Genomic DNA, 14,124 nt, shown 5'->3' on the forward strand with positions numbered 1-14,124 from the left:
CTTAGGAACCTAAGCCAAGTTTCTTTTTATGCAAGCAAAGTTATCTAATGGAGTTCAGAAGCACCTAGAACCTCATTAGATTTTCAGGAAAACAACCTGGGAATGTATAAAAGGAAAAGGAAATTGCAGAAGGGAGTATTGGGGTTATGAGTGATTACCAGGGATCCTGGTTTTCCCTGATAAAAAATTCAAATTCTCTGATAAAACCCCCACAATCCATGATTAAAATTAAAGGCCCCCTGACAGCCCCCTGGCCCTGCTGGTGCCCCTCACCCCTCCTCCCAACCCTGCTGGTGCCCCTCACCCCCAGCCCTGCCAGAGGGACCTGCAGCTGCCAGGGCTATGGGGCCAGGGACCTGGGTCCATAGCCCCCTGCCCCCAACAGAAGGCAGCGGCTGCTACAGCAGAGCAGAGCCCAGCTCCCCCTGCTGTCTGCCTGCTGTGTGCTCAGGCCAGGGGAGAGGGTGGTAGGCAGATCCCTACAGCTGCACACACTCCTGGGAGTGGACAAGTGGGGGGGGCCTGTGCCCCCCAGATCTGTGTGCAGGGTGGGGATGGGTACATGCTGAGGGCTCAGGCTCCCACCCTGCTGCAATCCCTCAGGGCCTCCACAGTCTGGCAGGAGCAACCCGGTACTGCAGAGAACAGTGGGGCCGCACACGGATCTCATTGATGCTGCAAGCTCCCCGCTGCTCTGGCGATGTGTCCCCTGTGCACAGTTGCAATGAGGGGCACAACTGCGCGCCACCACCCCCACTGCAGTCCCATGTGCAGGGGATGCGTTGCCAGGGCAGGGAGGAGCTTACAGTGGCAAACAGTTTTCCTGTGTGACCCCACTCTGCCCTCCAGTGTTGGGTCACACCCGCTGGGCTGCAGAGGCCCTGGGAGAGGGCAGCACAGTGGGAGCCAGAGCCTATAGAGGGCAGCCCACCCCCCCTACCCTATGCACAGATCTGGGGGCACAGGTGCCCCCCCCGCCCCCTGGCGGCAGGGAGCCGGCCCCTCCCCCACCACCTGGACAAGCTGCCCATGGCCCCTTCCCACTTCCTGCCAGGAGCCTGTGGCCATGCATTGCAGCCCCAATGCCCCATGCACTGCCCGGGTGGGCAGCAGCCCCAACACTGCCCAACTCCCTGCCTCCCTTCCTAAGGGGGCCCCAATTCCAGCCCCCCCCCAACTTACCTCCTGGACCTGTTCTCCAGGCTGCCTGGTGGCCATGTCCATGTACATGAACATGACACCCCCTGCCTGATAACCCTTCTCCCGCTCCCTCCCTGCAGGTTGGGACTCTGCCAGCCTGCAGAGGGATCGTTCCAAAACTGCAAAATCCATGGGTTTCTCCTCTAAAATGAGAAATCTGCATTTTACTATGGTAAGGAGAGAAACCCGCGTTTTACTCTGTTTTTTCTGTGGGAAATGGAAAACCCAGATCCCAGGTGATTAGTCAGATGAAGGTAGCTCAGTAGACAAAGAGGCTTGAGTTGTTGCTGAGTTGAGGTGCTCCCTGCCTTCCCCATCTTCTCATTCTTTCCTGCAAATTTCTTTGTAAGTTTTTGGATTTTTTTCTCTCCTGAAGAAAGGAGAAAGCTAAAACCCTTTGAGTTGGAAAAATGTTGATTCACTGACATTAAAACATTTTACAAGAACATCCTTGAACCTCACTCTTCCACCATTCAAATGAGTATTGTGACTAATGGGGTATGGATTCAGCCTCTGTCTCTGTAAATAATTATATCAGAAAGTGGAAGACTTCTAGCTAGAGAGATCACAACTCACCCACACCTATTCCAACTAGAGAGAGCAACAACTCACCAACACCTATTCCAGATTAGCCAACAGCCCAACGATTAGGGCATTTATCTGGCATGTAGAAAACTCTAGGTCAAATCTCTGCTCTGTTGAGGGCAAATGAGAACCCTGAAACTAGGACTACCCCATTCCAAACAAGCGCTGTAATCACTAGTGTGTCCTTAGATCTCTTGTTTTCCTTCTTTTTCAAAGAGAAAGAAATGTTTTAACTTTGTCCCAATGTAAAACAAGAACATATTGGAAATTTCAGGTTTTCACAGTTCAAAAAAGCAGTCCCCTTCCTGTCTCTCTGTCATTCATAGCCATCAATTCAAAAGTTGTAAACACCATTACATATTTTTTTTCATCACTGGCCAGACTCAGGAAGTATGACACATACCCATCATGTTCTATATACATAATTTGTTCTAGTTATTGCTTCACATGGGAGGTGTTTATATATTAAAAGCATAGTTGGTGAATGGCTACTGCAGTAAATTCAGTTTTGCCATAAGGATCATCATAAACATGACAGCACATTGTATCCTGAGGCTTCAATGTGTTTAGGAGTAATAGCAGGAGTGTAATATAGGACTCCCGGATGTTGTGGTGCAGACCATTGCAAATGTCCCTGAAAAATCTTCTATACATGTAACTAACCATAAATTTGTATACTGGTATACATCTGTACCCAGATTTAAAAAAGAAGAGCTGATAACCACTTATGAATGTTGTTGTAGTTACTTCTTGTACCCATTGTGGTAACACTGAGTGGCTGTCATCATATTGTGTTACTATGTAAGAAAGACAATGCCAGCACCAAATACTGTATAATTTTTGGCTTATGCCAGGAGAAAATATGAGAAGAAAAAGTGATGCACCACTGACCAAGTTACATTACTTACATCTGACATAGAAAATCAACTTGAAATAAGGCAGAAAACAAACGCAGTCTTTATTGACCTTACAGCTGCCTATGATGCTGTATGGCACCAAGGCCTCAAATATAAACTGCACTCTATGATACCCAACTACAAGCTACACGCTTTCATCATGAACATCATCTCCAGCAGATCATTTAAACTCATCACTAGCCAAGGAGAAATAAACAGAGTACACACTCTGAAGAATGGAGCCCCTCAAGGGTCAGTGCTAGCACCAGTACTTTTCAATGTATATACCTCAGACTTCCCACATACATCTAAGCAATACATGTATGCTGACAATGTTGCCTTAGTAGCCCAAGGAACTGATATGACATGACAGAATTGGAAAAAATCCTGAGTATTAACATGGAACTCTTCACTATCTCTGCAAGGGGCACTTAAAGTTGAGCATCAATAAATCAGTATCATCACTCTTCCACCTGGAGAACTGTCAAGCCAAGAGCACACTAAATATGAGAGTAGGCAACCACGTCCTTCCCCATGAGCATACCCCAACCTACCTAGGACTAACACTAGACAGTTCCCTTACCTATAAACATCACATTCAGAAGGTCAGCAGTAAAGTCTCTGTATGGGTAGCTGCCTTAAGATGTTTAGCTTGCATGACATGGAATGCCAATTTCAAAGTGCTCAAAACCACCACACTCACAATGATATATGCCCTAGCAGAATACTGTGTTTCTGTATGGTCCACAAGTCACCACACTAAAAAACTCAACACTGTACTTAATAGTGTCCTGAGACTTATAACAGACTACACAACTTGCACACACAGGGCACGCCGACACATGCATTTAAGTGCAACTAAATTTAATGTGCATTAAACTAATGCACATGAAGTGATTCTTGGCAGGTGTCTACACATACAGAGACTAGGCACTAAAGTTAGTCCCAAGTCCCTGCAGCCCTGCCATGTGCCCCTGTGGCCTTTGGGGGAGCTTCAGCATCTGACCACATGGCTGCCATCTGGGAAACTCTGATCCTTGGCCAGTCCCTTCCCTGCCCAGGAGCCCCAGCAGCTGGCCCCAGCAGGACCCGCCTTCCACCCAGGCTCCAGGACAGCCATGCTCACTCAGCAGGACTCCAGGGCCCTGGCTGCAGGAGGTCCTGCCTGACCACCTCCTCCTGCGCTCCTCATTTCAGCCCACCTGCCCCATTGCCCACACACTCCCCACCCCCAGCACCACTCTCAGGACATACACATGCTTGAAACAGAAAAACTTGATTATCCTCTCAACACCTGCCCCCGTCCCTCCCCCCTCAACAAACAAAACCACCTCCACCACCCTCCCCACCCACCAACAGTAAAAAACCCACTTACAAGTGGGAAACTATATACGAGAGTAAAACTATATACAATACTTTGGGTTTTCTAGCCCTGAGTGGAAGGTGGGGGTTAGGGGGCAGGGCCCCAGGGCAGATGCCCAGCACCCCACCCCTTGTTCAAGCTGAACAGACTAAGGTCTGTATATGAATGCTTCAAAACAACATTTTACAAAATGAACATCTTGGACAGCCCCCTATGAGAAAGCAGTGTCCAAAAAAAGCACTGCACTTAATCAAAAGCTGCAATCTTTACAAATACCCAGATGGGGCTTTCATTATGGGGCAGATAGAATCTGCACATTGAACAATAATACTAGACAGTGGCTCATAGATTTAGAAATTGATATCTGATGCCGCACGAAAACAACAACATAAGAAGAAAACAAGCAAATGTTGGAAAGGACAACATGTCAGGGAACAGGAAAATATGAGCATCAGTTTTAGTAAATACAGAGCAAGTCCAAATCATTCTCATAGGTCTTAAATGGGATTTAGGTGGAATTTGGATGCCTAAGGCCCCTGACACACATTACATTTAAGACATGATTAGCAGGTTAATCGTGCCTTAAATAATAACCTGGCCATTCGTTCAAGTCAATTTAAGGCATACAGTAAGCAACTTACAAAATTAGTCCACATAATTTGTAACAACTGTTTAGCTTGTTTGTATCACATCTTAAATTGAATGGGTGACAGGGTGGGGCTGGCCCATGACCCACTCTGATGCTCAGGATCCAGTGTCAGGGAGTGTCAGGATCCAGCATAGGGCAGCCCCAGGGTCTGGAACATAGCTGTTCCCTACTCATTTGGACTGGGGGCAAAACCAGTCCCTGGACTCCGGGCCCCGTCTCAGCCCCTGGAGGCAGATGGGATGTGAGGTGAGCTTGACACTGGAGAGCATTTGCCTGATCTCGGGTTAACTGCATCCCACACCTTTAAAAACTATAGGTGTCTTTACATGTTCTCTGGGGGTGGGTACTGCCCAGCAAAATGTCCCCATGTTCCAGGACCTGTAACACCCATGCATGCCCCACAGCTGGGATTGGGTTTGTAAAAATTGTGTGCGCTACCCAGCTAGGGCTTTGACAAGCAGCTGATTGTTGGCTAGGGCCTGAACCAGACTGGGGCCAGTTCCAGGACCCAGTTCAGTTCTCAGCCCCAGTTGACAATTGGCTGATTGTGAGTACCCAACTTTCAGCTTACTGGTACAGGGGGAGCCTGGGATCATGATCATGCAGGCTTCTCCTGCACTGGCAAGTAAAGCGAAATTGGGATCTAATCCCTAATCCCAAAATTGCATGTGTGGCATGGCAGGAAGCATGACTGTTGGGATTGCGAATCAGATCCTATCACACCTTTAAGTGAATGTCCATCAACAGTTTAAGTCACAAAACCAATTCTGATCAAACCCACTCTAGTGGCAACAAAACAAGTTAGGTGCCTAGAATGAAATATCCCAATTTTGGCCTGAAAAATTTCCTACGCATTTATACTTGACTTTTTGAGCATGCTCAGAAGGGATCCAGTTTGAGCAGCTGGGTGCTCAGTTTGGATCCAGATAGTACTGGGGAAGTGCCTAAAGTCCACACAAAGCACACTTACTCACAAATAGTGCTCTGAAAATGCAGAACATTGGTAGTGCCCACATTTTCATTAGAGAACTTGCCCAGGAAGTAGGAGGCAATTTCTAGGCACTTCACAACCTGAAGGACACACCTGTATCTCCCACTTTCTAGGAGAGTGCCCTAACCATCAAGCTATAAAAGATTCTGAATGTGGACACCCCAGGTGGCCCAATTGAAGCTCAGTTGAAGCATGGTTCATGATGTATGCAGAGATTGAGTAAGAGAGATCATGATTCTGTAGTCTAGTGAGCAAGGCACTCTTCAGTGAGGCAGGGAAACCTATTTTCCTGTTCTTGCTGTTGAGTGCGCTCAAGTTTTGGCTTGTCTTTTTTTGCAGTTTCACCTCCAGGGCTATGCATATACCTATTAATATGTGTCCCCTACCCACGTCCTTGCCTGCCATACTGTTTCAAGTCTGGGAAATTTCTTGTGTGTATTTTTATTTTGTGTGCATGCTGTTGAATTTTTTAAGAAATTACAGATGATAAATAAACAAGAAACTCCAAAGAGAATACCGCTCCTCCTCCCTCACATTGTATCAAACTGAAATAGCAACAGCGTTTTTGTGGGCATTCTCTCTGTCGAATTATATGTAATAGAATGCTTAGCTCCTGCAAAATTAGGAAAAATATTTGGGACAGGGAGAAAGTGGAATTACCATTACATACCATTAAGCCTAAACATTTCTGCTTTGTAGCCTATGGATAAAATTTCAGCTGTGATACTGTCATCCATGATTTAACAGCAGCGTAAAGGTGTTACATTCCCTACAGGGTTCACTTGTTAAAACGTTTTCTCCTAAGCAAACTAAATTGCACGAAGATTCTCAGAAAATCCATTCAGTGGTGTCAGTGCAGTAATTTGGGGAATTTTTTTTTTTGTTAAAGCAATGGAAGACAAATTATATTAATGCAAAACTCTATGTAATTTTGTTCATGGGGATGCAATGTATACCTCAATAATCTTCAATAATCACTTGTTTTTAGGGAATGCAGCACCATGTAGAACTATGCCTCTCAACTGCCATTGAAACCAGTGGGAATTGATTACCTAATCCTAAAGGATTAATCAGTTGTTTGGCTAATCAACATACTTGCTGTTTCCATGTAAGATCACTTACCTGTTGCAGCTGGATGGAGTGTGGCCACTCTGATAGATGCTATTGTTAAAATAGTCTGTCTTATGTCTTTGTATGTTTTGTCTTGTGCCATAACTGCCTTCACAAGGGACTCAAAAAGATTGTGTAAGTTCCCTTTGAAGTTCACCTAAGTACAGAGGAGATCAAGACCTGTTTGCCATATCAGCCTTTAAAAAGAGTGCTGACCACTCATGTACAGGTGAATTTTACCATCTGTGGACGAAGTCTTTCATATAAAGAGCTTAATATGTATATGCCAGGCATCAGATCCATACATTATTAAAAAATCCTGATATCCTCAATACTGTTATGAAATTGTAACTTGCCCTTCATTCTATTTAAGCTAACATGTTTTTTGGTGTCTTCCCCTTTCCCTAATCTGACTCTAGATCAGACTGTAGGTCACATAAATAATTCCATTGTGTGTTTCTAAAATAAAAGTCTTTCTTCAACAAAGGGTACTAGTGCCAAACCAATCTACTGTTCATGAGGTTGGAGATTATTTGATTCATGAAGAACCATCTTATCCTAGTTTTCCCACATGCCTAAACATCCTTATAAATCAGCTAGGAGTTTAAGGAATGCTGGCTTACAGTTTGTGCCCTACAGCCTTTGTTTCCATTTATCTAATTTATTTTGGTTTCTATGGTAGTTTTATATATAGGTGCATCTCTTGTAGCTGAATTAAGCCCTTAAAACTTTCAGATTTAGAACGCTGCTCAAAATCTGAGGTCCTATTTTTAATTGACTGGGGCAAAAGTATGAATTCTAGACTGCTGTGGTGGTGGTTTTTTGCTTTGATTCCCCTATTAGGTGTAATAGCAGGTCTTTCATGCTCTCAAATATCTCCTAATTTCTTTAAAGTAACAGTTCCTAGAGACACTGGATTATGGGAAAACCTCAGCTTTCATTTAAACAAAAAAAAGTTTCCCTCTGGTTATGGTGGAAGAAGCTTGAACCTTAACGGCTCAAAAATCAGATGTAAAAAGAGCCCAAGATTTTATTTATTATAAAACTAATTAAGTTTAAAATAATCTTGTGAGTGTTTTAGAGCTTAAGTCATGATAGGTGTGTGTACTTTATGTGCATGTCTGTAGTTGGCAAAACCGTATTGTCGAGGCATAGATATTTTGGGAGTGGTTCCAAGTTATGTATAATATTGAAAAGAAAAGACAAGAAACTTCACAAAATGCATTAATTTTCTGGGAGGTAATGGAGAAACTCAGATGGAGGTATGGCATGCAGGGGTAGGGTAGGGATCAGTGGTGTGGAATCACCCCATTATTTGACCAGGCCATGGGAGCAGCAGCCAGGGACTTTTTTTAAGTCCCCAAAGCAGGCAAGAATCCCATTCGCTGCCTGCTCTCAGCACCTCCTCTGTTCCCTTCTGTCCTCAGTAGCATGTCCCCTTCCCTGCCCACTGGTGCTGCTGTCCCTGGCTGATTCAAGAGCTTGCAGGTGGCTAGGGAAGTGCTCCAGAGCAGCTCCTACTGCACTCCAGCTGGAAACAGTAGCAGCACAGGGGGTTCCTCTTCTCTGTCCAGTCCCCCCAGGTATTCCCTGTCAGCCCAACAGCAAACCACTGCCACCTCTGCTGTCCCCAGCTGCAGTAGCTCTGGAGACTGCCCCCCAACAACCCTCCCAATCCATTTCCCAGTGGGGGGGGGCCTCCAAAGCTGCTGCAGCCAACCTCTGCAGGGGGCAGCAGTAGTGGCAGGGCGGGGGGGCCGACCTTCCCCAGGGGGGGGGGGCCTCCAAAGCTGCGGCAGCCAACCTCAGCAGGGGGCAGCAGTAGTGGCAGGCAGGTTGCCCAGCCCCATATTTGTTCCTAGGCTGGCAAGGAACACCCAGAGAGATAAGGTAGAGAAGAGAAACCTGCCTGCCACCATCACTGTTCCCATTGGATCCTCTCTGGAACACCTTCACCCCACACCTGGATTAGCTAAGGACAGCAGCAGCAAGGCAGGGGGGAATGGTAGGGGAGGGGTGGGTATGCTGATACTGGGGGCAGGGGAGGGGACGACGACAGGATTTTTACCTGATTTGGGGACTTTAAAAAATTCCCCACTCTGCCCAACTCACAGAGGGGAGCTGGGAGTGGGGGTGCAGCCACCCGTTCAGAGCTGGTTGTTATTTCTGTATCCCACTTTACAAAATCCTGGATCTGCTTATGGTGATATGATTAGGGATAGGCCAGAAAGATCATTTTAGTAGCAGTGATTTGAATGGATTTGAGTCATAGGCAGTGCCTATATCATTAGAGAGGAAAAGATTGCAGTAGTCCAAGAAGGACTTAAGAACCCAAATCAGTTCCAGTCATGTGAATTCCAAAGAAAGATGAATTTTTAGGAATGTTGAAGGAAGCAGGCATGGTCAGTCAGGACAACTGCCTGGATGCATGGGGCTCAGAGGTATGATGCAGGGGAAAGTTCCAAAACTGGGTTGCTTACATCAAGAATGCCTTGCTTTATATTCAAGTGAGCTTCATCCTGAATACTATCAGCTGCAATGTTCATGTCAAGTTCAGCATTCTTGGGCTGGTGGAGAGAAAGGGATGTAACATGCACCAATAGCTCAGTCATTTCCCAAAAGAAAGACCAAGTTTCAGGTGGAGTTTGTTTTAGCCTCTACAATAGCTACCTAGGTACAGGTTTTTTTTATGTGGTACATGTGTTTCTGGAAAATGGTGCATAACTTGAATTTGCATAAAGGGAGCCCACTTTACAATGTAACAAATAGGGATACATTCCAAGACCTCAACTGTACTGACCCCCAGACCCATTTCTACCCCTTTTCCAAGACAATTTTGGTACTCACCAACAGTGAACAGTACACACAAGCACGCAGTGGTGGTGAATGTTACCATAATGGGGATGACAACTACAGAAACACATGTCACAGACAACGAGGGAGGAGCAGAGATCCATACAGGAGCCTATATTTTGGTGCATGTCACTCCCACAATGCGCTGCACAAAGCAGCTGACTGAGGGCTTCTACCACACTGATTACATAAGAGTGAATTTACCTTCCATATAACACATTTTTGGTTAAAAAAAAGGGTCATTGCATAAGAGCGAATTTGCACATACAGAACCCACATAAAGTGAGGGAAACCTGTATTAACATTAGATACTAAAAATGTGGATGTAGTACAAATGCAAATATAAGCTGTTGTGATTACCAACCAAGGAAATCAAAATGGATTTAATGAGAGACTTACAATTTTATGAAACATGGTTGATAGTCTAAGAAGTGCAAAAGCACTTCACGTTTTCAAATATAACCAGAAAGGAAAAGTTTGAACACTGGGTAGCAGAGAGACATTATATGCTTCAGTTGGAGTACAGCAATGACAATGAGATTCAGTGCTTAGAAAAAGTTCTTTCAAATGTCAACTACTGAGAAATTAGATTGTAATTAATCCCTCCTTCTTCAACTGATTGAACCATACCTATATAATACTTAGCCTTCGCAAGAGAAGGCTGAGAGGGGATCTAGTGGCAATCTACAAATTTATCAGGGGGGGACAGCAAGGAATAGGAGATGTTCTATTTACCAGGGCACCCCTTGGAGTTACTAGAAACAATAGCCACAAACTGACAGAGAGCAGATTTAGATTAGACATCAAGAAGAACTTCCTTACTGTAAGGGTTACCAGAATCTGGAATGGGCTTCCAAGGGAGGTGGTGCTCTCCCCTACCTTGGAGGTCTTTAAGAGGAGAATGGACAAGCACCTGGCTGTGGTCACCTGACCCCAGCGCTCTTTCCTGCCCAGGGCAGCAGGTTGGACTTGATGATCTACTAAGGTCCCTTCTGACCCTAAACATCTATGAAATCTATTAAACCTATTTAAAGGTACAGGGATAAGCCATTCACCTCTATGGGTAATGATTTGATCCTATATTTGCATGTTTGCTAACTGGTGCAAATTCAGTGTATGGTTTCAAAGATGTTCAGTTTATACAATTATATAAAAACAAAGGGGATAGAAATGACTGAGACAACTATAGCGGTATCTCCCTGTTGAACACAGTCGAAAAAATGGTCACTCGCATCACACTCCCTAGGTTGAGTCTGTAGCTTACGGGTGGGCAAAATATGGCCCACAGGCCAGATCTGAGCCACCAACTGATTGTATCTGGCCTGTGGCTGCCCCAGTGCTCTGCATGGGGCCGAGCCCCCAGGGCAGCCTGTGCCGCGCTCCCACCAGATGGGTCCAGCCCTGGTCAGAACACATAATTTCCTGGTGGGGATGCTCCTGCAGTGCCCAGGTACTAGTTAGCTCCCACCACCTCCAGAGGTTTCTCCTCTTCCTCCTCCAGGCAGCATGTAAGGCCGGGAAGCAACAGCCAGACACAGGGAAGCTGCAGCTGGGTGACTTGTGCCCCAAGTGCATGGGGCTCCAGCTCCTGGCTGCCTTCCACTCACTCTGCCCACCCAGTGCAATGAGCAGCCACCTGCAGACAGGTGAGTGTGTGGAAGGCAGCCCTGCCGGGAAGCTGTGTATACTGGCTGGGGCCAGGGTGGATGTGGGTAGGCCAGAGCAGGCGGATCTTGGCCCTATGCGGAGGGCTGTGGGGCAGCCATGGGCCAGATGCAGGGGAGCGAACTGCACCTGCACCACACTGCCTGTAAAAGGGGTACGTCTTAGCCCCTGTGCATCTGACTAGACCTCTTATGTGTACACCATGATCCAGAAGATAGACAGTTTCCTATCCTACGTTCCGAGACTGCCCCACATCAGATTATTCCCTTCACACACGCCAAAAAACAAACTGTATACAAGGCTCTTCCTTACAGTTTCATGGAGATAGGTAACATTCCCATTAGAGGAGAACAGCATGAACTTTGTGGTAACAGATTTATCACTGGGCAACTTATACAGAGTAGCAGAATATGACTTAAAAACATATTTACTTTTACCTCTCCAATGTATGAGCACCAGATATAGCTTGATAAATTACACATTATTATTTGCAATTCTCTGGGCATCGTCCATCTCTGGGCATCGTCCATCTGAAGATTTCAAAGCACTTTATAAACATCAGTCATCACAATATCCATGCAAAACAGGCATTGGTACCCCTATTCTACTGTTATCGTCAGATTAAAGTGGAAATGTGTCAGGTTGGACATCCAAAATATGAGACATTCAACTTCAGTGACAGTTTCTGAAAGCATTAGTTTAGTTTGGCAAAGGTTGCATAGAAAATTAATGGTAAAACAAGTAATGTGACATCTACTTAGTCCAAAAATTGCTGGATAGCTTTGCCCAAAACTAATTAGCTGAAGGTTGGAACTGGACTTTGGAAATCCTGAGCTAAAGATCACCTGCGAAGAATGACTAGTAGTGCCATCTACTGTAGGCATAAAGAACCATTGGGTTTTTTTTGGATTGGATGTCAGAACAAAAAACCACAGGGTTTTTAAAAACTAATGACTGAAGACACTAAAGATTAAAACCTATGACAGGAAGGTTAAAGACCCCATACGCAGAGAAAGAAATAGATGCAAAGTTCCCGAGAAACTTACAATTCTGAAGTAAAGGGTTCATGTAGGAGAGAGAAGGAGATCAATGGAAATGTTTCTATGCAGTGAAACAAAAGGAAAACGGGGAATTGTGTTTGGGGAGAAAAAAACAACACCACAAACATAAACTTCATCTGTGCACCTCTTTTTAACAGATAAGGTCCAATGGTAAGAAACTAAGTAGAAATAAATAGTAGAGTGGCTAGAGTGTTTTAAGTGTCTGAGCAGATCCCTGTGGTCTGCTCATAGTCATCATCCATCAGTGTGTATCAGAGAGAAAATGAGAAGTGATTTTTTTTTTTATGTTCTAATAAATAGGCAAGTTCAGCGGCTTCTGATTCCATTTGGCTTTTGGTCTGGTGTATTTGTTTGCAAGAAAGTAGAACCAATGCTAAGTAAAATCAGCTGAAATATTGTTAAGAGCCTTAACCATATAAGGACCTGTTACCAATCCAAAGGCTTGTTTTGCTGGTTTTTTTAAATAAGGAAGAATATGCTGATATCTCTTTCTTTGGCCCCCTCTACAGATAAATGCATGAGATCTAATGCGCAATTCACACAATCATGCCTCTTGCTATGCCACATGTGCACGGCAGGAGGCACAATTGTGGGATCTTGAATTAGATCCCATTGAACCTTATTGCAGGTGCAGAGGGAACCTGATCCCCATCTCCTCCTCAGGGCTGGAGTAACCCTTTAGTGGATCCAAGGCAAGCAAACTCGGGCTCCCGGCTGGTCGAGACCCCACTCCCTTCCTGGTGCTGCTGCCCGTGGGGAGTGGGGCTCGGAGCTGCCACTGGGAAGCAGCTGCTGTGGGGGAGAGGCTGGCAGAGGGGAAGGGAAGGAGGATGGGGCCATTCATGCCACTGCCGCAGAAGGAAGGACACAAGGCCCCCTGCAACTCAGAGCCCTAGGCATGTGCCTAGTTTGCCTATGCATTAATCCGGCCCTGCTCCTCCTGCACCAGCAGGAAGCCATCCCCCATGGATGGGAGCCCCACACACAGCACCCCAGTTGAGGGGCTCCTCTCCATGGGAGGTTTCCCCACACTCTGGGATAGGAGGATCACCCCTAGGCCAACCCTCTGGCCCTGGGGGTTTCCCTGCACTCTGGAGCCCTAGGGATTACAGCAGCCACGATCCCCAGCACTGGGGGGTTTCCCACACCCCAGAGCCCTAGGGATTGCAGCAGCTACAATCCCAAGTGTTGGGGGGTTTCCTGCACCCCAGAGCCCTAGGGATTGCAGCAGCTGAGATCTCCAGCATTGTGGGGTTTCCCGCACCCCAGAAGCAGCCAAGATCCCCAGGCAGCACACAGGGGGTTCTGCACCCCGCAGCCCTAAGGATCGTGGCTGCCACAGTCCCTAGGGCTCCGGAGTTTGATGCTGGGCCTGGTGCACCCCTCAGCTGACAGGGCTCCCCACAGAGACACCCTGCTAGCCCTAAGGATTAAAGCTGGGGGAGATCCCTGCTGTTAGGGTCAGACACTGACCAGCTGATCAAGTTTACTTCATAGCTTCTGTACTTCTACTTCGTAGCAACTGCGCGTGCAGCCGTGGCCTGAGGCACCAGCCCACTTCCCCCCCCCCCACGCTCACGCAACTGGGCGAGACCGGCCCTGCCCCAGCCGGCCTGGGGGCGGCGCTGCTACACCGGCCCGCTCCGCTCCGGGAAGGGGCGAGCGCTGTGTGCTTCTGTGTGTCGATTTGCATAGCGGCCGCCCGGCTCGGATGTGACTGGCGGGCGCAGCCCCCTCCGGAGCCTCTGATT

This window comes from Alligator sinensis, unplaced genomic scaffold (genome assembly GCF_000455745.1).
Source record: "Alligator sinensis unplaced genomic scaffold, ASM45574v1 scaffold442_1, whole genome shotgun sequence".
Taxonomy (NCBI): domain Eukaryota; kingdom Metazoa; phylum Chordata; order Crocodylia; family Alligatoridae; genus Alligator; species Alligator sinensis.